At 31.4% G+C, this 22,537-nt stretch overlaps 1 protein-coding gene and 1 long non-coding RNA gene across 2 annotated transcripts in view; one reads left to right on the forward strand and one right to left on the reverse strand.

Annotated features, from left to right (window-relative positions):
• Positions 1–22,537, reverse strand: part of LOC127281759 (TSC22 domain family protein 1) — a 96,030-nt gene that overhangs the window by 44,770 nt on the left and 28,723 nt on the right. The gene's annotated exons all lie outside the window — the stretch shown is intronic.
• Positions 974–22,537, forward strand: part of LOC127281760 (uncharacterized) — a 75,561-nt gene continuing 53,997 nt past the window's right edge. The window contains exons 1-3 of the long non-coding RNA XR_007843092.1: positions 974–1,190; positions 2,479–2,517; positions 16,362–16,387. This is a non-coding gene — a long non-coding RNA (uncharacterized LOC127281760). The remainder of the gene's footprint in view (positions 1,191–2,478; positions 2,518–16,361; positions 16,388–22,537) is intronic.

Raw genomic sequence — 22,537 nt, forward strand, 5'->3', positions numbered from 1 at the left:
CGCAGGGATAATTTACATTTTTTTTTTGAAAAAAAATTTTTATTGTAAATTTTTAGAGTTTTTGTTTAAGAATTTTTTAAAGAAAAAAAAAAGGTAACAAAGAATGGGAAAGAAAATTAACTCATTGATCGGTTTAATTACCGTGATATCAGCGCAATTAAAGACCCGTTGTATTCAAAGATTCTTTGACATGAACGCGTGACACGAATTCGTGACTGGATCACAGCATCTTTCCTCTTATATATATACTCTTATAAGAGGGAGGAGAAGGAGGACTTTGCCTGTCATTCCCTTCAGGGTTTTACTATCTATGCCGCGCGCATGTATACACTTCCTTGATAGTCGGTCTTTGTCCACGTGTGTTGATCACTTGCCATACATATATATTGTCCCGATTATTTTTTCTCACCTATTATAAAGGTAATGAAAAATTTTCGGGATACAATGGGCGTATGTATGTGATGATTTTTTATATATATATATATTATATAAAGGGCGATGTCCGACAAGAATGGAAAATATCTTTATTTCTCATCTTTTTTTTTTTTTTTACATTATCATCCTACGTCTTCAATATTTTTTTTTATAGCTTTTCCAATCGTGAATAGAACTTGAAGAAAATATTAATTTCATTTCTCAAAAGAACAAGAGACAAATATGTAAATTACTTTTTTTGAATTGAGACGAGTCATTGTTAGGGGTGTATTTTGAAAAACTTTTGTTACGGAAGCAATTGTGATATATAATATGGTAATTAGAATTTAAATGATAATTGTCATTTTTATGATTATCATTTTTATAATTATTTTTAATAATATTATTATTTTAATAATTAATAAAAGTTAATTGATTAGTTGCTGAAATTAATTAATTTTGATAGAAAATAATTTGTTTACTTTGCACGGTGATTAATTTTGTATGTCATCAATCTATACTGAAGTTGGTTATGATAAATATGTCAGAAAGTATTTTAATAAATTTTCAGTTATAAACAAAAAAAAATTATTTGAAAAAAAAGGAATTTGATGGAAAAATTATATCCTCTGAAATATTGATCAAAGTGTATGAAAATTATATTTATTGTAAATGTAAATATAGAAGCATTTCGAAATAATAAGGAACAAAGTTAACCTTATTTTGAAAAAGTGGTTTTAAAAAAATTTTCAATTTTTTAATTCTTATTAAGTCAAGTAAGAAATTAAATTAATTATACGCTAACGTAAGAAATTAATTGAATAATGTGAATATATTTAAAATGTTTTAATTTAAAAATTAATAAATAATAAAATAATACAAAAATAATAATAATAAAAAATTATAATATTTACAAAAAAGGGGTGAATGTAAGAAAAATATTGGGGGCGTTTGTATTAGAAAAAAAAAAATTTTGCTTTTATATTTATATTTCGATTTAAAATAATTGGGGCACGCTATTATATTTGATTTGCAGCATCTGGTCAGCGCCTAATATAAAGTGCGGCTTACCCTTGTTTTCTCACGTTATTTTATTTTATTTTTTTTTATTTGGTTTTTTTTAAAACTTGGACAGATACGTGCCATTCGATACCTATTATATTCGACGATATCTTGCCAAGGAACCTTCTCTCTCTTTTTCTCGTTATAATTATTATACGTTTTGGCATTTACGAGCACCACCACTGAGTCTCGTTTATATTTAAAAAAAAAAAAAACACCATTGTATAGAGTAATATTCTGTGAGTCTATCAAACAAGCCAGCGGGCCAACCTATTATCTGTCTTTATAACTTTCAAAAAATATTAGCAAATTTTGACTTTAAAAAAATTATTAATGACAATAAATAGGCAACACAATATTATAATAATATAATAATAATATTTTAATATAATAATAATATTATAATATTATAATTATATTATAATTATGACAATATTATAAATATTATTATAGTTAATTGTTAATATTTTAAGATCGTTTTCTTAATTGGTGAAAAAAAATTAAATAATCAATTTCTTTGTTGGGGGTGTAAAAAGAATTTGAAAAAAACTTTTTTTAAAGTTTTTTTTTTTTAAAGATCTTGAATAGTTGAGAATGATTTGTGAGATACCTTTCAAAGGTTAAGTCAATATAGTCTCTGGGTTATTTTCAAGGGATGCTTGTAAATATACAATTTTTGACAACTCATAAATATTTTTTTTAATGATTGTCAAAAATTTGAAAAATTTGTTGATTAATGGTTTTTCTCATATGGACGCTATAAAAAGAAGTTGATAAATTAATTACTATACATAAATACGTGAATGATTTTTTAGTAAATTTTCGATTGAAATGATTGAAATTTATATAATATTATTGTATATTATATTTTTATTATATTTTATTATTATTATTTTTATTATTATTATTATTATTATTATTATTATTATATATAGTATAATAATTAATTAGAATACTAAAAGAATATTTAGTTAATTAATTTTTTTGTTTTCTTTATTACAGGTGAGTTTAAAAAACTTTTCAACGGTTTCTACAATATACGTGAGTCATAACTTTTATATTTTTCTTTTTTGAAGTGAATATTTTTTATTATACCTACATCTATTTTACAACTATTATATTTATTTTTCAAAATAAATATATTATAAATAAATAAAAAATAAATTTTTATATTTAAATATTTTAAATATTAAAAAAATATATTGAAAAAATTATTTAAAAATTAAAATGTAAATTAAATTGTATAATATATATTTCTTTTTTTATCTTGTTGCATTTGTAAAAATGTGTTGAAAGAGAGTGATTTTTCCACACTACTTTTTTAACACGCTTTTGCTCACTAAACTTCTCTTTTCGAGAGATCATGATATGAGAGTGAGAACTCGATTCTCTCATTCTCTTTTTTTATTTCATTTATTTTTTCTCTTTTTTCACCAGCAAATTCGCACTCAAGTGCTTTTGTCTGGAAATCACACGCGGTTCGTTCTCACGATAATGCATTTTTAGAACGACGGTCACTTTAATGTATATAAGTCCTTCGCACGGATGAATTCCACAGTGATTTCAAGTTAGTTGCGGCATCTCTTGCCTCTTTGCCCGAAAATTCCTTTCCCCGCGTCGTATTCGTCGTCGTCGTCGTCGTCGTTGTTGTTGTCTCGTAGAAAATTGGGTCTGCGGCTCCTTCGCGTCTCGAGAATTCGCGCCTTGCTCATCGTTGTCAGAGTGAGAGAGAGAGACCCGCCCTTAAAAGGGAGGGGGGGGGGAGAAACGCGTTTTGCTCGCAGTTATCTTATAAGCCGCAAGTGCCCCTAAGGCATTTGCAATTCTGACACATTAACCAACAACCGCAAAAGACAAAGGGAATACGATAGTCTAGTCTCGTTAGGAAACGTTCGTGTCTCTATATACTTATACAATTTCCGAGAAATTATTTTTGGTCTCTTCTAAAATGCAGTTTTTTTTTTTTTTGAACGTATGAATTTTCCATAAAAATTCGTGGTTAAAATTTTTATTTTAAGGAATTTTATTAGATTTGTTATTTTTTTAGACGAATTTTCATTTTTAAGAATTGACATTTTCTGACAAAATTAGATGTAATTGTTTTTTTGACGAATTTTCATTTTATGAATTAGAATTCCCTTCCAAAATTTTGCCAGGGCCCAGATCGGGGCAGGATCAGGCTGCCCTTGTAGGGTTGCCCTGATTTGGCCTTGATCAGTTGTGGCGTTTCATTCCCTACTAGGGCCCTGCTAGGGAAATTTCTACACGGGTTTTTTAGGCGAATTTTCATTTTACGAATTAGAATTCCCTATCCAAATTACTTTTCTTGCGCCGTTATTATTTATTTATGTTCCAAGGGCTTAAAGAAACAAAATTATTTACAAAAGAGGGGATATTTGATTAAAATATAAATATAGAAAAATGATTGCGGTTGATATATATATATGTATACAATTTATTTGATTTAAGTAAAAATTAATATTAATCAGGAATATATATTTTTGTGAAACAAAGTTAAATTGGCTTTTGGGGGCCTTATCCAAGAAAGTGACATTTGAGATGAAGAGGTAATGTTAATTTTCTTGAAGCTGGGTTGGTTCGCTTCTCTTTTGCGCATCTCGAAACTATATATATATATATAGAGGATGCTGGACTCTTGAGAGAAGTTGAAAAGAGAGGTGATTGCCACTGAATAATTCAGATTGTGGTATTTTCAAGACCAGAGGGCTTTCGTAATTTCTTCATTTCCACATACTCGGCTTATCGCCGTAGGAGGAGAGTAACAGAGAGAGGATTCCATTCCTCTCCTCCTCACTGTTATTTAGACCCCCGGGAGACATTTGAGAACGCACGCAAATTCGATTTGAGAATAAGAGAAGCTGAACCGATTTGGTTATGTCTCCACGATTCGCCTCTTTTATCGAGAGATGTGTCTTTGGTTGTCTTTCCATCTCTTGCGTTTGTCAATCGTTAAGAGAGAAAGAAAGAAAGAGAGAGAGAGAGAGAGAGATTCGTTTTTGGAGAAAGGTTATACGTTTGAGGGGATCGTTAAAGGATGGGTTTTGAGGGGCCTGGGCCGTATATAACGGATAATTGACAGCCATTCGGGCCGCCGTTTGCTTTGCATGGACATTGAATTCACATACGGAATTGGGAGAGGGATGAGTATAGAGAAATGGACAACGGCTCTCAAAAGGATGAACTCCCAAAGGCAAAAGAGTGAATCTCTTTTCGAGTCTCAGAGGCAAATGCGGCTCGTAAATTCTTCAATTTCGCTGTTTTAAAACCGAAAAAAAAGGGAAAAAAGAAAGAAGAGGAAACAGGAGTGAGGATTTGAGAACAATGCTTGAGGGTGCAAAAAGGAGAACGAGAATCCCTTGAATTCAATTTCAACAAGATCCGCCGGCATTTGACCCCCATCACTTGACATCATTTTACATATATATATATATATATACATATACTTGATGCCACAATGTTTCTTTCTCACGGGATTATGAAAATACCGTTTTTCTATTATTTTACATGTCTATCAAATTGATAGGCATAAAGTGTTTTTGATATCTTTGGGAATAGACATTAAACATGAACTTGACTTTTAACATTTATATAGCGATGACGACCTTCTTATCTGTGTTTGAAATTTATTTTGAGGTGCTCATATTGCAGGACTCTCGTCAACGAGTTACGTGTGAGAGCGAGGCTCGTAAATTCTTCAATTCTGCGCAGTAAAAAAAAAGGGGACCGGACGCCTGAGGGAAGAAGCGAGAACTTGCAGCTCGTTAGAACCTAATTGCGTGATGGAAAAGCACTCGACCTTCGTGACTGAAACGTGTATATATATATATATATATATATAGTAATGTACAGAAATCGTTTACATGATCATCATATCTGGAGTCGTATTCGCGTATAGATTGGAATATTGCTATGTAACTAGATGTGCTGGGTACATACTTTCATAAATGGTAGGTTCGGGCGTTGAATCTATACTTTAGAAGGGTTCGATATATTATACTGTATATATAAATTTATATGAAAAAAATTACCTACGGATCTTTTGGAGTATTGTACAGGATCATTGTCATCTGATAGCCACTAAGCTTATTAAGATTTGCTATACTTATATGATGCTATTGCTATCTTGTATGGTACTATTGCTGTCTTATATGGTACTTTTGCTATCTTATATGGTGTACTTTGGTATAGTCACGCAGTATTAAAAAATTACTCACTATATATCTTAAGGGTCAATTTCTCAGAGAGCACGATTTTATGTTTATACGGAATTGGATATTATGAAGCGAAATTTCGATTTATGAAATTAGAAGTTGAAGTTTAGAGATGCTAGTTAATTCGTAAAATTGGTAGTATGTATAGACATTTGGAGAAATATTCATTTACAAAATTGGAACATCTAAATGATAGGTTAGAGTATTGCTTTATGGAATTTAGAAATTGGTATTCACTGAAAGAAATTCGTCATTACTGACATAGTGCTGGCTGATTCTGTTTGGATCGTATTCCTAAATTATCATGAAACTACTGTTACTGCCATACCGTTTGGATTTTCCAAGCATATACGGATGACAGTACCAGAAGCAGAATGTGTGAATCAGCTAATTTAACCCTAAATCTGACTGATTGCATAACCAATTCAAAAATTCTCAACCAGAAGTTTGCAGAAATCTCGCAATCATTTATTTTCGTGTTTAGATTTGAAAAATAATCTGCAAAGATAGAATTCATTTTTATTTTGTTGTAAATGATATACAAATATAAATGTTTTCAAAATTAACTTGGGGCTTTTAACTAGGTGCCAGTTTCATGGTTTGATAATGATCGGTTTGTCTGTAATTGAAAATTGCTTAAGTGAAGCTAAAACAAAATTCCGGTTGGAATAATCAGAATTCTAGTTAACATTATGATAAAATTTAACATTTATGTTTGAATCTCGGTTAGAATTTAAAATTACGATTCTGGTATTAGATTAACCAGAATAGTAGAATTTAACTAGAATTTTGTTTCATTTCTAAAATGAGGTTTTACCAGATACAGTCAATTAATATCAACAGGAAATTATTTCTTATATGACCCAAATCATTAGGTATTTTTTGAAAAGAAAATGATAAAATGAACCCGAGAGAAAGAGAGAATCTGTGGTGTGTGTGACTTAATTTTGTTGGAGATAAAGCAACCCCCATTTGTATATATGCTCCTTCTTGTGGGAGAGAGCATATATACAGATTTGCATTCGTGTTCGCAAAGTACAGTTATGCGAATGGTAAGTGGACCACTCGCCACGCAGTTGGGAGTAAAAGAAATTCTCGGAATGACTTTGCCAAGTGCCGCCATTGATAACCCTTGCAATGTCCACCTAATGTACGCATTAATGTTGCATATTTCGCATATGTACATCGTGTTTACAGGACGATTTGAATTCTAAATCGTTATATTTAAAAATTCAATTAATGAAATGATTTTAACTGTATATAGGGTAAAATAAAATTTATATTTTTAATAAATTTATTTACAGAAGTTTATTATAGGAAAAGATTAAAATTTTAGTGATTTTAGAACGATAAAAGGGATGCGCAAATCTGATTGCAGATGAGTTGAGATTGTATCAAATTGGGCGTGGTAATAGCCTTATGGAGAAGATAATCGTTTGTGCGCCTTCGGGTTTTTGTTGCTGAACGTAAGAAAGATGATAAATTTTGATAAAACTTTCAGCGACATAGTTTTCTTTATATGAGAGGGTTCATGAGTGTGCATTTGTTTAATAGAAGAGGGAGGACACACGCTGAACTGGCGCCGCTATCATTCCAACTATAATCGGGTATAGTCATCATAAATATCTCTATCTTTTAAAAAGACAGGTGAGGGTTGTAGAGAAGTTATATAGAATTGTAAAAACTGACGATGATCGACGACATTTTTAAACTGATGTGTTACTTGTAAAAAGATTCTTGAATACTCCTTCTTTCTCTCTCTCGGTAGGAGCCAAAGAGGTATATATAATCGATCGTGATTTAAGACAACTGAAAGAAACCTGATGCAGAGAGGACCCCTGTGATTCTTATATATGTATATATTAAGAATACCCGCGCACTGTTTTTTTTTTCTTTCACGCAGTTAAAAACTTATATGTCAATTGGCGAGTACGATATCTTCTTGTACTTATAAATCTCCAAAAATTATGATCGCATTATAATCGACAAGTTAATAATGTAATGAAAATTGAACTCTTAGAAAAAAAACTGGTTATTATAATTTATTTTTTCGTCAATAAAAATGAGATTATAAGGAAAAACAACTATCTGCCGAAGTTGATAGTGTCGGTTGACAAAGTATGTGCCCTTTAATGATTTAGTGAAGAAAAAGTTTGAGAGCTCAGCAAAAGTGGTCGAGCATATAAACCGGATTTTTTTTTTTTGTATAAACCAAAACTGTTTTATTTTGACGATATAAATTATAGTAAAAATTTAATGGATTATAGATATAGAAGAAAATAGAATAGGAAAGGAAAGTAGATTGCAACTACTTTGTCTGCGCCCTGTACAAGGTTGAATCATTCGGTCGGTTTCCTTTCACGATGCCGATGGCAGGCCGTTCCCGCATCAAGGCCTGTGGTCTTCTCCGAGCAAGTATAATGACTCAATCCGCGATCCACCTTGTGTGCCCCTTCCTCTTCCTCCTCCTCCTCCTACTTCTTCTTCTTCTTTTCCCCTCGTGAAACTTCTTTCTCTCAATCTATGTCTCCTTCCTTTTCTCCTCTGGCTCTTTTCTTAACTGACAATCCTCTTCTCTTCGCCAAAGATTATATACATCGTTCCGACCCCCAAGACATTCGCGGTTTCTCTCGTGACCGTCGTAGTCCTTTTTTTCTTTATACTTATTGTGAATATATAAATCGGAGCCCTCTCTTTTCTGATGTTGGCGCTAAGTTGTTCGCGTGACGCGGTGTTGTTTGTAATATTGGACGACCTCTCTCTCTCTCGTGATTATATGTCTTATGATGTCGGACCCGACAGATGACGACGAGTCGCTGATAGAGTTCACACTGATTCTGCTATGCGCTAAAAGCAGTGGCAAATTGAGTAGTTCATATTCTTGATGGCTATTCAATATAGAAAAAGACCTATTATCAGAAGAGACCTAATAACTCAGATGAAGACCCATTATGATGTTATAATGGGTATATGCTACCGGACACCTAAATGCACTCGCACAGTAATCATAGGGTTGCTGAATTTATAATCATCCTGATTCTAAACCGGGAATTAGGCGCCGACAATTGATTTTTCTTTTTCTTAACAGTTTTTTTTGGATGAAAGTATTTCCTTTGAGTATAGAGATGATTGGAGAAATATTTACATTATGTAAATTGTGTTTGAGCTGTTCTTAAATTAAGGATTAGCCTACTGTTTTGTTGGTACAGATTCGACAAAATCTGTATGGGCTAAAAAAACACTTGGTTGAAATTAATCCAGCATCATAACCATTTGTTTCAAGAAATAATTGCTTTTTTTTGCTCACTGTGTTGTTTTTTGGAAACAACAGCAACAGAAATATAAAACAAGATCAAAGATAATCGTAAATAATGATCTAACGGCAAAAATTGAACTGATCGACTGAAATACAACCCAAAAGTGAATCAACTTGTGCGATCAAAAATTGAATAATCATCCAATAGCTATTTATATTATATGTAGCTATTTAACATGAATTTTTTGAATGTGAAGAATTGAAACCTTTTGAGGATGACAATGGGCATTTAATTAAGCGTTCAATATATATGATACCTCGAAGGCATCGCAGCGCGCGTCGACACAAAAATCGAGAGTTCCATCATCTTGGTTGACGTTGACAGTAGTGTGGATGGACCCTTTCAAGGTGACTCGGCGCAATCTTTTCTTGAGAATGCGGTTATGAACCGGTCGACGTTTTCACCGCTCATACGCGACATTGTCCTCCTCTCTCTTTTTTTAAAATTATAATAAACATTTGCCCGCATCTATATAGCGAGCAAATATTTATTATAAGTCCGTAATAAGGTGTATTAGAGAACCTTCATTTTTTTTTTTAGCTAAAAAATGCGTACTCGCCATTACTGCTGCTCTTAACCGGTTTCATTTTATGTAAAGATTGTTGCGTGCAAAGGTCGATCGTCCCCCTTTCCTATAAGTAAATCGTAGGTGGAAGAAAACCGGCCCTTAACGAGGTTAATATTTTTTTAGTCTATAGGAAAAAGAAGTATAGAGAAAGGCACTATTTCTATATATATATATAAGAGGTTTTGAGAAATAGATTTTACTCTTATCGAATCTTATTGATGTGACCAAACTATTATATTCGCTTGTTTCAATATGCGCACTTGATTAACTGCGATGCCCTCGAGGCGAACTAGATATTCTCTTGTGCACAAACTTCTCTTCCTTGTATAAAGATGCTTTCTATTCTGTATAGTGATACTGCGTAAATTTAACGGTATATCAGACGAGCCTATAAATTGATATAATGTTCTCGCCGAGCTTCACTTGTGTCTATATATGTGTGTGCTTAACATTAACTATATCGCAAGTACATGCGGTTACTGGTCGATTTAGATTATATATATATACACGAAACAGGCGGAAGTTCCCTTAGAAGCGTTTAAGAATATGAGACATTCATTAAGTAATAGGCTGTTTTACGTTCCATGTGATGAGATTTCATACGGTGTTTATAAAGATCATTTTCCGCTTTTATGTATAGTTATTGGGTGTGTGTTGATTAACTGTTAGACTTCCAGGAATTATATATAGCAAACTAGCATTTTCGAATTAGATTATTATAAAAGTTGCTTATTATAAAGATATAAATTCTTGCAAACATCTTGAAAATTGGTTCATTATATGCAGTGAACAAAAAATTTATTTGATTTTAATAATCGGTTAGTTGTCTATTATTAAATAAATATTTTCTTGAACCGAATAAATATTTATACCAAATCATTTTTATTTGAATTAAATTAATTGTATTTGAATCAATAATTTCGGTATCTGATACAAATACTGTTTTTTAATACATTTAACAAGGGAAAAAATTAATTTCCATTTAATTGGAAATTTGATCTTTGGATAGATATTTTAAACACTGAGAAGGAAAATTTTGAGTTGGCAAAAAAATGTTTGGTTCCAAATTTTCTTTTGTGTATGAATAAAAGTTTAGTTGGCAAAATTTTGGTTGTACCAATCAAATTTTAGTTGGCACAACAAAAGTTTAACAGAACCAAATAAGAAAAATAAATTAATTTTGTTGTTTTAACTATAAAGTTTGGTTGTTGCAATCAAAAGTTTAGTTGGCAAAATTTTGGTTGTACCAATCAAATTTTAGTTGGCACAACAAAACTTTGTCAGAACCAAATAAGAAAAATAAAGGAATTTAGTTGTTATATAAACAAAGCTTGGTTGTGCCAACTAAAGTTTTTTGTTAATGCAAGAAAAAAAATTTTGGTTACACAAGATAAACAAAAATGTTTTGTTTTCAACTCAAACTTTTTGTAAGAGAATAAATTACTTTGGGATTATTTTATTGGCTTTTTTCCCTTCTTTTTATTGTTATGCATAAAAAAAAGGTATTTCACTTTTTGCAATTAGAAAAATCGCATTTTTCAATAGAACTATAATGACTAAAAATCGTTATTGCCAAATGGGTTGTATATATATATATATATATATAAATCAGTTTTAAAAGCGTATCATGAAAGTGCTAATGGCGCTAAGAAGATTTGAATAATGAGAAATTTTCCACTGCACTGAAGATTGAAGATGATTTCAAGGCTAATTGCGGGTGGTATCTCGTGAAATCAGGAAGCAGAACAAGTGTAGCGTAAAGTAAAGGTAGACTTGTGCCATTCTCAACGTCTTTATATATATATATGTATATATATATATATAAAATGCACCTCGAAGGTATTATTATAAATTCAAGAGAGTTAGTATGTATATGTATATACGATTGGTGCAAAAGCCGATCGAGAATTTTATTCGATATCGCAACTTCTATCAGTGGGTGATTGATTCCTTGGTATTCATTCGGTTCGCTGCTACTTCGCGATATCATCGTTAAATCGTGTCATAGACAGACGCGTCGGCGAATGATTTCAGATCTTATATATATATATCCGCGAATCAACCTTCTGTGTATGTATATATATAGTTACTTCCGTCGAATCGATTCGTTGATCGCTATATATGTATATGCTGACTCTTGACTTGACTCCTGTCGCTCATCGAATTGACTCAAAGAGAAATATATATATAGCTTGTGTGATTGTAAAGATAAAAGGGATTCGGTGGCAGGTAACGATGGTCGGAGGGTTTTATACTAGAGAGTGTGGGAAAGATGCTCGCACCAAGATCAAGATATCTTGTAATGATCTCCAATAAACTATCTTGCAAAAGTTGCCTTTATAGATTTCAAGCTGTAGATTTCTATTTTCTATCATTTTACCCCAGAGATAAATGCATTTTTTCTTTTAAATGAGTATGAAAAAAAAGGCAATAAACAGTTGTATAAACACAGTTTTAACGGACGTTGCGATTCAATCGAATTAGAAATATAATAATAATAATAATAATAATAATAATAATAATAAGTAATAATAATAGAAAATAGTAATATAAGAAATAATAATAATACCTTTCACCAAAATTGATAAATAATATTTATAAAATTTTTCCATATTTTATTTTAAACATAATAATAACTGAAAGTTGAAAACCTCTGACTCAGATTTAAAATTCCTCGACATCGGGTAAAATTACATGCCGGGAAAAAAGATCGCGCTCTCTCTTCTCGTCATGAAGTTCAAACACGCCCTAGGGGTCGCACTTCCTCTGCAATTGATCCTTTCTGAAGAAGGTAGTAGTAGTTTTCTATAGCATTAAATTTTGTACATGAAATCGTCATGCGCATTTAATCGCTTATTTATCTGGAGACTATGTATATGTAGTGATGTATTTTTACATTTAACAAGAGAGAGAGAGAGAGAGAGAGAGAAAGAGAGAGAGAGGAAATTTCAAAAATAACATTTCAGTATTTTATATATGTTCGTGCGCCGCGCGTTCTCTTCATTTTGAACGGGGCAAAACGAACCTGTTATTTTGCTCTTTGAGTTGTTTGAGATTACACGCTGTCACACACTTCGCTTTAAAGAGAGAAAGATAGAGAAAGAGTGAGAGAGAGAGAGAAACTTCATAACAACGCATGCGGGTATTTTTCGCCCCGCAGCCAATTGAGAATTTATTTTCCCCCAATTGACGACTTTTGCTCGTTGGTTTCGAAAATTGGGGTAGCCGCACGATTTACAATGATCAAATTATAAAGGAGAGGACCTTCCAGGAATTGATTTTTCAACGACCCTAAAGTATTTCCTGAAATCCCCCCTCCCCCCTTTTAATTTATATATATGTAACAGTTTTTTTTAAGTAATAAACCTTTTCTGATCGTTGCTTTTCTGTTCTTAAATTTTCAATTGGTTGCTTTTAGTTGTATTTTTTGAGTTGTAATTACTGATTCTAATAATTATTATTACACAGAACTAGTTCTGAAAGTTCCTTAAAGTTTTTTTTTGATAGTAAAATTAATCTTCAGTTTGTGTAAATGCCGAACCAGTTCTGTAAAGTTCCTTAAATGCATTAGGTGTTTATTAGTTCCTAGTTTCGGTAAGTGCCGAACCAGTTCTTCAAAATTCGTGAATTTTATAAGGAATTGAAAAATTAATCTTCGGTTTCTGCAAATTCCAAAAAAGTTCTGTAAAGTTAGTGAATTTTATTAGGGGTTACAAATTAGTCTTTAGCTTTTGTAAATACTAAACCAGTTTTGTAAAGTTCCTTAAAGTGTTTAGATGTTACTAAAATTAAAAATTAATCTTCAGATTCTGTAAAGAAGGACTAGTTCTGTAAAGTTCCTTAAATTTATTAGGTGTTTATTAATCCCTAGTTTCAGTAAAAGCCGAACTAGTTTTTCAAAATTCGTGAATTTTATTAGGGTTTGAAAAATTAATTAGTTTCTGTAAATACAGAACCAGTTCTGTAAGTTCCTTATAGTTTTTGGTTTTTGGTGTTGCTAAATTTAAAAATGAATCTTCAGTTTCTGTAAATGCCGAACCAGTTCTGTAAGTTTCATACATTTTTTTGTGTTACTAAAGTTAGAATTAATCCACTTTCTATAGATTCCAAACCAGTTCTGTAAAGTTCTGTAAAATTTTCACATATTCTTAAAAAATTAATTTTTGCTTTCTCTAAAATGTACCACTATTACCTCGATAGTAAAGTGAGTAAAGTGATGTTAAAACATTCTGATTAAGACATTCTAAAATTTGAAACATTACACATTTTTTGTTTTATCAAAAAAAAAAAAAAAAAGTAATGACTCATCATTGACGGTGGTTTTTTGATATATATGTAAGTAGATGAGAGACATCTCACGAGCATTCCAACGTCTTATTCTTGCGATTATCATCTGTTTCACTATACGTGGTGGACGTTATATATGTCGAGTAAAAAAAAAGAAGAAGAAAAAGAAAAAGGACGGACCCCGCGTGTGTCTGTCTTTCTTGAGCCTTCCTCTCCTCCGCACTCTGATACAGTACGATCATGACCCCGTCAGCGAGGTTGAGAGAATGAATCTCGGTGCGGAGTCTTGATCACGTCGAACGATCTCGCTTGATCTTGACGACCTTATTCCATTAGACCTACAAACGATTAGCTCGAATAAATAATGGCGTGTTTTAACGAATCTGTCAATCGCGTTTCACATGGATATATATATATATATATAGTATATATAGTGGCGTTGATATCGAGTATATATATATACTTGGATTATTTCAATCTTGCTTCCCCCACACATCCTAATTGAATATTCCACGAATAGAATGATTTGTTTCGAACAAAAGAACTCTTGAATTTCTTTTGAAATTTAATCAATGAAAAATTTTAATGATTTTTGTATCCTCTGAGATAAAAAGGAAAAAAAAAATAAATAGAAATAAAAAGATTGAGATAGGTTTGTTTGCTTATACAAAGGGTCGTGTTTTTTGAATAACAGATTTGAAATATTTTAGTCACACCGGAAATTTGGGCAATTGCTTTCTAGGAATAAAATTATTTTAAATTATTTTTATTTTATAGTTAGGTTACAGTTATGGAAAAGATTTTTTGAAGTAGGGAAATATTTTTTTTTTGTAGTAATACAATTTTTTGGTTATTTCAAAGAAAATTTGTTTGATACAAATAAATATTACTTCGATATAATTAATTATTTGATACAAATGAAAATATTTGTTTGGTAGAAATAAATATTTGATTGATACAAATAAAAAAAATTTTTTTTTTGGGAAAATTCGAAAAGAATGATTGTCATTTTCAATAAGTTGCAGAGTGTACCAAATAAACAAAATTGTGTGAGAGAGAAAGAGAGAAGAGTTGAATTTCTATCTCGTTTCAATGTAATCGAGAACATGTGTTGTCATGAACAGGTTTCAAAGCACTTCACTATCTGCAGTACATTTGCAGATTTTATCTCTCGCAGGAGAGAGGAGGAATTTCGCGTAGGCGTTTTAGGTCCAGAAGTTGAAGAAGAGTCTTATCGAGAGTTTGGAATCTTTTATATAAATGTATATATGTATATATATATATACCAGTGAGCAAGACAGGTGTCATCGTATACACTTAAAAGTTAAGAGACTTCTCAGTATTGCAATTCTGCAATTTATTGCAATGACTTGATTGTTAGATATAACGACATATAGTGGCTTAACACATATATGATGAATAACATATGCTGCTTGATATTTTCATTTCAATTAACAGTTTTCATTTCCCTTTTTCACATTATTATTATTATTGTTTAATAATATTGAACAATATTTATTTTTCTTATATATATTTATTATAAATATTTTATTATAATTATTTATTTATATTATATATATAGTATTTATAATATAATATATATAAAATATATTTAAAATAAATAAATATATTTGTTTTAAATATATTTTTTTATATCATTAACAATGGAAAGAAATCTTGTGTATTTATTTTTGTAATTTGAAATGATCGTCTCTCATTCTCTGTCGTTAAAAGTCTGCGTTTTAATTTTTTTTTTTTTTTTGCGATCACATTATTCTGATAAGGGATTATTATTATTGCATATATGGTTTAAGTTGCACCACATATATATATATATACATATGGTACCATCTCTTCTATAGCAAATGTCTTCCATACACATGTAATCGGAGCTATTTCTAGTTGCGATATATTGTCATTGTATTATATATATAGAGTTATAGATTGCGTTGAATGTTCTCTTGTCTATCCGTATAAGATCTGCAAATGGAGATAAAATCGAAACGCGCCATTGTGTTTATAGTCTTTTATATGTGCGCTATGATGCCTTATAGTCGGTCTAGTATTTCACTTGGAAACATGTTTCGAATAACTTCAGGCACTTATCTTCAATACAATTGAAATTAAATGAAATCACTTTCGAGTTAAACTATATTCTTTTTTTTTTTAATTTATACATTGTATTGATAGATTTTTTACAATTTTATTGGTGTAATTATTTTTATTTATTTATTTTACAATTCCAGATCCCGAAGTTATTATTGCTATTGTTATTTTTTTATTATTATAATATGATTATTATTTTTTTATTATTAATTAATAATAGTATTATTATTATTATTATTATTATTATTATTATTATTATTATTATTATTATTATTGCCTATAATACGTTAATATACATTATTATATTTTTTTGTACCTTGTGTACTACTAATTAAAAAATTATTTTGTTATTAATGTTATAAATTTATGTTTCAGGTAGGTCCAATTTCGTTCATCTACTGGTGAGTCTCTCAATTTTATATTATTATAATTATTTAATAAATAATTATCAAATAATTAATTTATAAAAAGAATATTTGCAAACTTTGCTTTTTTTATCATAAAAAAAATGAAAAATATATATTAGCACCGGGATGAACTTGTATATACAAATACGAGGAAAAAAAAAATTCGCAAAAGTACACGTCATATTGAAAATTTCGAGGAATTATTCTCTCTCTCACTCTCTTTTTCTCATATGCATTGAAATCATGTGTGTGGTTAACCCTTCGGGTAACATCAATCACTCCACAGGTATAGAGTGAGGTTAACGAACGAAAATAAGTCAGACAATGTGTTTCGGGTATAAATTATCGATATATGTGGGATCATAAGTACACTGAGAGGAAGAGAGGGGGAGAATAAACAAATAAAGTCGCGAAAAAAAAAGTTTTCGAAAAAAGGGCTATTTTTATTTATATTTAATTCTTTATTTGTAACGAGATCTGGAGAAAGGGACCTTAGAAGAAAACGAATTTTAGGTTATGTTTACTACAGTTTTAGCTAAATTAACTTGATATTAACTGAGGTAGATAAATATATTAGCTAAAGTAGTTAAATATTAGGTTTAGTAGCTAAATATTTTGTCATTGTAGCTAATATTTAGTAACTAAATAGTACTGTATAGTACAGAATAGTATATAAATATTAGCTATAGTACCCAAATATTATAGTAGTATAGTATAGAAGCTAAATATTAGTTATAGTATGCTACAAATTAAGGAAAGTAGCTAATATTTAGTAACTAACTGTTATTGTAGTGCAGTATAGTAGCTAATATTAGCTATAGTATCTAAGTATTACAGTATAAAAGCTAAATATTAGTTATAGTAACTTATATTTAGTAACTAAATAGTACATTAGTATAGTATAGTTGCTAAATATTAGCTATAGTAACTAAATATTATAGTAGTAAAGTATAGTAATACTATAGTACAGTATAGAAGGTGAATAGTAGTTCCAGTAGCTAATATTTAGTTACTACAGCTAATATTTAGTTACTATAGCTAATATTTAGCAACTAAATAGTATATTACTATAGTATAGTAGCTACATGATACACTAGTATACAGTATATATAGATTAACTAAATATTAGCGAAAATAGCTAAATATTAGCCAAAGTAGCAACTCTTTTTCTCCACTCAGAAGCATTGTGGCAAAATTGTGCATCTCCATTATAAATATATAAACTTGGCAGAGGGGCGAGTGTGTGGTGCGGCACATCGAGTTAAAAGAAATGCCATATAAATAGATAAGCTGTCCAGAGCGCCAGGATTACATATGACGAGACACGAGAACGCGGAGGCGAGATGATATCTGGTTCGAAAGAGGCATAGTGATAAATCTGTGGGCCACTGTCAGGTGGAGAAGTCACGTTGTCCTCGATGTAGGTATATATATATATGTATACACATATATACTCTTGGAGGAGTGACTGTAAGGGCCGGTTTCATCGAGTTGCTGCGCCCTTTGTCTTGTCTTTGTCTTGGTCGCGACCGGATCGAGTGAATCGATCAAATTCTTACCCAACGTTGTTGTAGGTAGGAACTTCTTCCCCCTTGCATTACTGCGCCATCACGGCGGAACGCATTGCTATTTCTATTGATCTTTCACTTCGAAGGACTCGCGTTTAAGGAAATTTACGAGCGTTTTCATAAATCAACTAGTTTTTATTTATATCTATATTGTATTTGTATATATATATATATATATTGTTGTTTGCGCTCGTTGGTGTGTATCACTGCACTCAAGCAAGACCTCCTTAACTGATTCGAACTTCTGCTTTTCTTGAATATATATTGCGATTAGTACAATAGATTAGTGGACGTGAATTTCCTGCTTGGTGAAGGAGCATCTGCTCGCCCGGGGGTCCGGCATGTGAAATCCAATCAACTTTGATCCGCACTAATTCGTTTATGACTCCTGTATAATTCGGTTTCATTTGATTTTGCCGAGAAGTAATTTGTTGAATAAAATTAACATTTTCTTGAAGTTATATTTTCTGTCTCTTGTAACGAGCAGTTTTTTTTTGCAAAATTCGCTACTATAGCAAACATTCTTCTATATAGGAATTAATACAGGTGTACGTTCTTAATGAAGTTATTATTTTTTTTCAACGTTTTTAATAACCCCTCATTAAAAGAATAGTAGCGAGGGGGGAAAAAAAATGCTACGCTATTTATTCACCTCTTCTTAGTATACTTTTATCAAAGTAATATAATCAGTATATGCTTGATATCCGATACGAGATTAAATAGCGCAGTGATTCACTTCCGCCAACAAAGTATATGGTTTTGATTTCTAAAGAAATTGACATTTGGAGAAAAAAAAACTATTGTTAAAAATTATCCCGTAAAATCAGGCGTAAACACTTGTTGCGGGTAAGAAAAATATCTTTTTTCTTTTAATTTTTTTTTCCCTACCTGTAAAATTGACACGTATTTCTTTAAATGCGAAACGGTAAATATTTGGAAGGCTCAATTATTTGGAAGACCTTCGATTTTTGCCATCAAGAAAATCATTCTAATTATAAATTTGAAACGTTTAGAATTCTCCAATTTTAGAAAGCGTAATAATTACATTTTCTATGGTCCGTTTTCTTTTTTTTCATTTAGCTTATGACGGTTTCACTCAAGTGGAAAATGGTTCTTTTTTTCTTAGTAAATATTTTCAAATTTCTGTATCATGTTTCTTGAACTAGAATTTTTTTTTTTTTTTTACTGGTACCGGGAAGTTTATTTTAAAGGTGTCGTAAATTATGGAAAGAGAAAATTGGGGAAAAAAATTCCAGAAGCTCTTTGCGGGATATGTGTTTCGTAATTTGGTACGGTAGACCGCGACGTGCCCATCCAGACCATCAAAGATATAGTTTCAGTATTATATAGAGAGGTTAATCCTTGTAGGGTATCCCAAAGTTTTGCGATCTTACTCTTTTTCTCTTTCGTGTCTTTTCCAAAGAAAGACACATACCAACGATGCGACTGATCTGAAAGGATCGGACGTTTGTCAGAGAGACGTATATATATATATAAGAAGAAGCTGTGTGAACCTTGGCTATAACATTGAAACGCTTCATAATCCGACAAAAGAAAGGCCGCTGCTCCGGTGGGACACGATGTTTTAATCCGTAAACACGTCGTTGAACCGGAGACGCGCGGGATATGCCCTCGTACCATTTTTAACTGCTCGTAATCTCCTTCGTACCACTTCATCGCATATATTGAATCGAGTCGTAAATTCAAATTTTTTTTTTTCCCCTCAGACTTCATAAAATATAAAATTACACGTTTATTGAATAATAAACAGGAGGATTTAAATATTCTTTTCTATAATTGTATATAAATACCGGCCTTTTTGGTGGTGATGGTAATTTTTGATGGGAAGTTATAAAGTTTATAGAAAATGTTAATGCAATTTTGTTATCAAAAGAAACTTGTTTTGTTTTGAAAGATCTTTTCTCGCGTGTCATTTCGGGATAAATTATACTGTTTGTATATAAATTCCCATTGGTGTTAAAGTTCTTTATTGTTATTGCAAAATCTGATCTCGCCTTTTTGATGGCATGATGAGAATTGAAAATCCACGAGCTGCGAATAAAATGATTGGAAGTATGGGTTTTTTTTTAGGACATTAAGAACCTGATTCTCAATTTGCTTGTCATGATGCACTTTGGTTAATGTTTCTCTTTCCTAATGGATATTAGCTTCTTTAAATCCCTTGATTCTAATTATCTAATTTTTTTTTTTGGTATTTCTGTGTGTTTAAAAGTTATTTGAATATTGGGTTTAACATTTAGTTGGAACGTTATTGGTTATAGGCGGTTTTTTTTGGTCCACTTGGATGATAATTTTTTCTACATACATTTTCTTAATTTTTTCGTTTAAAATTATTTGTTCCTTTTATATTCCTGTGGGTACAAACCATAATAACGGTTTTAGAAAGTTAATGCCTGCACAAATAAAGTTTTGAAAATGTTTTATTGTTTTCGGTACATGAAACATCCTTAGATTGTTGTTTTAATAGATAGGTTCTAATATCAGTTTACTTCATTGGATTTTTTGCCCACTGGGATAATAATTCTTTTATACTTTTCGTTAATTTTTGCTTTCAAAAATATTTCATATCCGATTGGGTGCACAAAACATTCTATGTTCCAATGATTTTTAGAAAGTTTTCTGCTTAACGTTCTGAAAAGGTTTCATTTAAATAATTTTGGAACATAAAACGTTCTTGTTGTTTTAACAGTTAGGTTCTAATAACGATTCATTGGATTTTTTTGCCCTCTGGGATGCTAATTGATTTTACATATATACTTTTCGTTAATTTTTGCCTTTAAAATTGTTTGTTTCTTTCTGATCTGAGTGAACACAAAACATTCTATGTTCCAATGATTTTAGAATGTTAATTTCTGCTCAAATAGTTCTGAAAATTCATCTAAACGTTTTTGGAACATGGAACATTTTTAGAATGTTGTTTTAACATTAGGTTCTAAAACCTTTGGGATTTTGGAGCATTAGACGATTTTGGCCCACTGAATAATTCAATTCATTTATATCCGTTTTGGATATATATCCCCTTTTTATGATACAATTTAAGTTCCTGGATTATTTCGCACAGTTTGTACATAAGGGATTCGATTCGATTCCGTGAACTGGAAAAATTCCAGTCACACCTGAAGACAGGAATATAAGTTAGGAAACAAGGGGGAAAGGAGAGGAAGTTGAAGTCACTCTATGTTGGGTTTTATATATATATATATATACGCATACACCGATCGACTATATAAATGGCCGCCACATCCGCTCTAGATGAAACGAGATATTATGCAAAACGAAATAGCTTAGACATTGAGTGACTTGTTGGAGTTAGTTCCTCTCTTGCGCATATTATAAGTTTGATGCATCCCGATACTTATAGGATCGTTATAATTTGATCTGTTCGATGAAGCCATTTACTTGGTGTGTATATATATGTATCGAAAGCCCAAGGGCAAAAAACAAAAAAAAGGAAAGGAACTAGGCAAGAGAAACGCGATCTCACGATACGCAAAGATGATCACCGATCGAGTGATTCAACAGGAATATATATATACTTCCCGCGTTACACGTATTTCTTTTCCAACTTTTTCTTCTTCTTCTTCTTAGGTTAATGGCAAAGCAAATATCGTGCAGCATGCATCGCAACAAGAAATAAGGGAAGATTGACCGGTACTGGAGGGTATAAAGGTTAATGAGCGCGCAGGCGCAACCTATTATTTCAGTCTGCAGGACTTATTTTCCCCTTAATCCCCTTGTAATAGTTTGTTTCTCTCTCTCTCTCTCTCTCTCTCTCTCTCTCTCTCTCTTGCTGTTATGTTAGTTCTTTACAATTTCTTCTTTTACTTGACTTCTTGCCGAAAGTGTTTTCTTCATTCGAAGTGCATTCTGTAACAGGTGAGAGAAAGAAGGAAGGAATGATGAAAAAGAGAGAAAGAGAGAGAGAGAGAGAGAGATAAATGTCAGGTAGAGGGGATATGGTGGAGGATCCGAGACCGCAGAGGTTGAGGACTATAGAGAAGGGGAACTGGGAGACCTTGAGCTGCCACCAAGCTCTAGACGTCTTCATCCTGCCTCAAGCTGAACTCGAAGTGAGGTCCGAACCTCCTTGGTTGCTCACCTACCTCGATTTTCTAATTCTAATAAATTTAAAAAAAAATTCCTTAATACTATTTTTTTCAAAATATTTTTATTCTCTAGTATTCATTCATTAAAAAAATATCCAAATTAAACATACCCAAATTTTTGCTGAATTTTGTGTATTTAGAAAGGTTCTTATTTTTTTTTTTTGGGTATACAAAAAAGTGGATTTATTGGAACGAAAAAAATGAGTGGTTTTTTTGTAGATAATAATTCAATTCTTTCGATCCATCACCTGAACCCCAGGTGTCAGAATAGCGTCGAGAAGTACTTTTGAATTTTCTATTCACTCCCTGGGGTGTTTGGATCCCTTATATTCTCATCGTACCTCCCTCCTTTTTATTCTCCTACTGTTTGTCATGGAGAACCATGTACAGTTGCCTAACGTGTCACTTGGCAACAATTCTAAAGAGGCGTGTGTTGGACATGAATATTC

Source organism: Leptopilina boulardi, unplaced genomic scaffold (genome assembly GCF_019393585.1).
Source record: "Leptopilina boulardi isolate dan_hultmark-lab unplaced genomic scaffold, ZJU_Lbou_2.1 LbouV2_278, whole genome shotgun sequence".
In the NCBI taxonomy this organism is placed as follows: Eukaryota; Metazoa; Arthropoda; class Insecta; order Hymenoptera; family Figitidae; genus Leptopilina; species Leptopilina boulardi.